Raw genomic sequence first — 4,075 nt, forward strand, 5'->3', positions numbered from 1 at the left:
CTCCCCCATTCTCCTCTTAAGATTTTGGGCATGCACACACATGTGCCTGGTGTGAGTTTTAAGTTGCCAGATCTGGAACTCGAACTGCAGTCTACTACTACATGAGAGTCTAGTGATGTAACCATTATGCCACCTGCTGGTCCGAAATAGTTTATTAATTTAAAAGTATACTCCTGAGAGATAGGAGTAGGCCTAAGTGGACAGAGAAAGAGTGACTTAAAAGGCTTGGCAGTTACATTCTGCACGGTATATAATTTTTTAATCTAGGTCATGTTGGTCGATCATTGGCTGGACCCACTGATTGTTCTCATCTCATTGGCTCTATCAAATGTGGCTGGGACCACTGATTCATCTTTTTTTTTTAATTACTTTTTAATTTTATTTTATTTATTCTTTTTTCTGGAGAGGTTTTTTCACATTCATTTATTTTAATTTGACCAGAGAGAGACATACACAGAGAGAGAGAGATAAAGTGAAAAAGCAAGGCACCAAGTTTGGGACTTGAACCATAGTCAACCACGTGAGAGTGTCCAGTGCCTTAACCACCATGCAACCTGCTGGTTTCCCCCAAATGATTCATCTTATTAGCTATACCAAATGTAACTTAATCAGTTAGATGTCCCTCACTGGAAACTCCCACTCACATTATCTTGGGTGGGGAATTTTCTGCCCTGACCCTGATCAGTTTTCTTATCTAGTTACATGGGCAGATACTCCAACCCCCTTACCTGCTTCCATTTCCTAGCTTTCTCCTGCCTCACGCTTATTTGAAAATTAGTACTGGGCCGTTCCCCAACCTAGTCATTAAGGAAGCCAGAGCTCACAAGGCAAACCATGGTTCAAAATCCCAGCCTTAGGACGAGCAAGTGGCATAGTGGTTAAGGCAGCTGGACGCCCACAGGGCCAACTGCGGTTTGAGTTTTGGACCCAATGGCTTGAAAGTCAAGCCCGGCGAGTGTGTTCATGCTCAAAAAATCTTGACAGGAGAATGGAAGAGAAGGGATTACAGTGTGGCGATGATTTTGAGGAAGGAGAAAGCTAGCAAATAGAAGCAGGTAAGGGGGCTGGAGCCCAAGTGGCTAAATAGAAAAATCTGGGCAGAAAATTCGCCTCCCAAGGTAATGTAGGCAGGACCTTAGTGGGGAATGTCTATCTGATTAAGCCACGTTTGAAATAGCCAATAAGAAATCAGCGGGTCCAGCCACATTTAATAGAACCAATGAGATGAGAACATCAGTGGGCCTAGCCAATGACCAACTAACACAACCTAAGTGAAAAATTATCTTGGGACCAGCAGTTGCCATAATAGCTATGTCGCTGAATTCCCATGTGGTCGACCATGGTTTGAGTCCCAGAGCCAGTGGCTTAAACACACGCTGGGTACATGTGCATGCATGCCCAAGATCCATAGAGGAGAATGGAGGAGAAGGGATTGTGGCGTGCCCATCCATCATGGGTGGTGATTTCTCGCTTTCTGTCTCTCTGTCTCTCTTTCTGATGAGTGCACTTCCCCAAAAAAAAAAACCTCAAAAAAAAAAAAAAAAAAAAAAAAAAAACAGATAAATCTCACAAAATGCAACTGCTGGGGCCTTTTGAGCCACTCTCTCCGTCTGCTTAGGCCCTCTCCTACATCTCAGGAGTGAACTTTACTCAATAAACTATCTTTTCCTTACACTGTTTGCATGTTTCATTAAATTCTTTGTCCAAAACACGAAGAACCTGGATATCATGACAGAAGCCATCTCACAACAGTTTCTCACTTTCCCTCTGTCTCTCTCTTCTCCAGTGAGCACACGTGCCCTATGGGGGAAAGAAAAGAAAAATCCCAGCCTCAATCCTGACAGAATGGAGAAAGAGGAGAAGGAATTGCCCCATGACCACTGGAAGCAGCTTTCTTTATATCCCTTTGTGTGTGACTCTCTGGCAAGTGCAGGCATCCTATGGCAAGTAAAAAAAGAACAAGAAAAAGAAAAATAGCATTTCTGCCAAATCTCCCAAGAGTCCATCCCTGACCTGAGTTCCTTGCTGGAATCCCAGTACATGGCTCTTTCATTTGATCCAAACTGAAGTAATATAGTCACCTATACATCTTCGGTCTTTCCCACTGGTAGACTGAAAGCTCTTTTGAGGATGAAAATAGTATCTATCGATCAACCAAAAATTAGTTCTGTTCCAGCACCTAGTCCACTGCCTGTCCCATAAAAGGCACTAAAATATTTGTTGAATAAGAGAAGGGAGATAACTTTTTTTTTTTCTGGAGAGGTTTTTGGTATAGGGCACGTGCACTTGCTGGAAAGATAGAGACAGAGAGACAGAAAGTGAGAAATCACCCCCCAGGAGGGATGGCCACACAGCAATCCGTTCTCCTCCATTCTCCTCGCAGGATCTTGGGCATGCATGCATACGCGCCCTGCGTGAGTTTAAGCCACCGGGTCTGGGACTCGAACTGTGCTCAGCTACATGGAAGTTCAGCAACGTAGCCATTTACACCATCTGCTCGTTCCCTGAGAAGGAAAATAATTCTTTTTAAAAAAAATGTATTTATTTATTTTATTTAACTTTATTTATGTATTTATTTTAATTTGACCAGAAAGGGACAGTGAGAAAGCGAGAGGGAACGTGAGAAAGCAAGATGCCATGTCCTAGACTCAAACCACAGTCGGCCATGTGGGAGTCCAGCACCTTAACCACAATACTTGCTGCCAGCCCAGAAGAGAGAGAATTCTGTACAAGAGGCATGGTGGAAACAAAAACAGAGATGGCAAGGAGCTCACATTGGACTGGGAATAGGACAGTTTCGATGGCCTAGAGCGCCCAGGTGTTGCAGAAAACCAGACTCTGAGGAACAGAAAGAAACTGTTTACTATGCCGCGGGCGTGGAGGAGTTAACACTCTGAATCTGCACTCAGAGGGAGAGATTAGAAAAACTGTTTATTATGCCGGCAGGCATGGAGGAGTTAACTCTGAATCTCTGACCCAACTCAGGGTTGGATATAGTCTTTTATGGAGAATTGGGGAAGGGGAGGTCTCCAGATGTTAGGAATGGGGAAGGGGTTTAGAAACCACCCTACACACTGTCGAAGGGAGGAGGCTGAGAGGCAGGAATTCTAATCCACTCAAGGTACTAATCTATTCAAGGTTTTCAGGTTAACCCATAGCTCCCGGGGAAGGAGGGCAGAAACTTCAGGCAGCTATCAGCCCTGAGTTATTCATAAATTCAGGGTCCTTCCATATCACAGGGGGTAAGAAGAATTAACATTAGAAAAGGAGGTTAGAGTCCGATTGTCAAGGATTTTGAATGCCTACAGAATTTGGACTTTATTTTTGGAGGTACTACAGAGGCACTGAGGATTTTTCAGCATTATGCTAAGAATCTGGGTAGAAGATAGATATGACATCTTCATGTGGGATGGATGAAGAGAAGACAGGAAGAATAGTTTGGATGCTCTCAGGCATCGGATGTGTAGGGCTCTGTCTCAGATGAGTTCACAGAAACAGACTGAGAGAGATCTGCTCATTGGGGGTTTAATACGGGGTGAGCTGCATTGTAACAGAGGCCTCAGATCTGAAGGCAGCTCCCAAGGACACAGCTTTAGTAAGTGACACTCTCAACCCCTGGGGAGAGAGCTACCAGAGCTCTGAAGCAGGAGGGGTCTAGGTGGGGTACCACAGTATCCATTCCCGTCAAGATGAAAAGGATTTAAGGTAACACAAAAGGACCAAAGGATTATTGTCAGTGAATGCATACAAGTAAACTACGCGACAGAAGGGCATGATGATTCAAGAACGGATATGTTCAACTGAATTTGACATCATACTTCAAAACTCAAGAATCTTTTGCTGGGACCCAGCAGTTAGCCTAATGGCTATGTCACTGGACTCCCACGTAGTCGACCTCGGTTCGAGTCCCGGACCCAAGGGCTTAAAACTCACGCCGGGCGCGTGGGCATGTGTGCCCAAGAGCCCAAGAGGAGAACGGAGGAGGAGGGATTGTGGCGTAACCATCCCCCCGGGGGGGGTAATTTCTCGCTTTCTGTCTCTCTGTCTCTCTCTGTCTGTTTGGCGAGCACCTGTG

The sequence above is a fragment of the Tupaia chinensis genome, unplaced genomic scaffold, assembly GCF_000334495.1.
Source record: "Tupaia chinensis unplaced genomic scaffold, TupChi_1.0 Scaffold147433_1, whole genome shotgun sequence".
Classification (NCBI taxonomy): domain Eukaryota; kingdom Metazoa; phylum Chordata; class Mammalia; order Scandentia; family Tupaiidae; genus Tupaia; species Tupaia belangeri.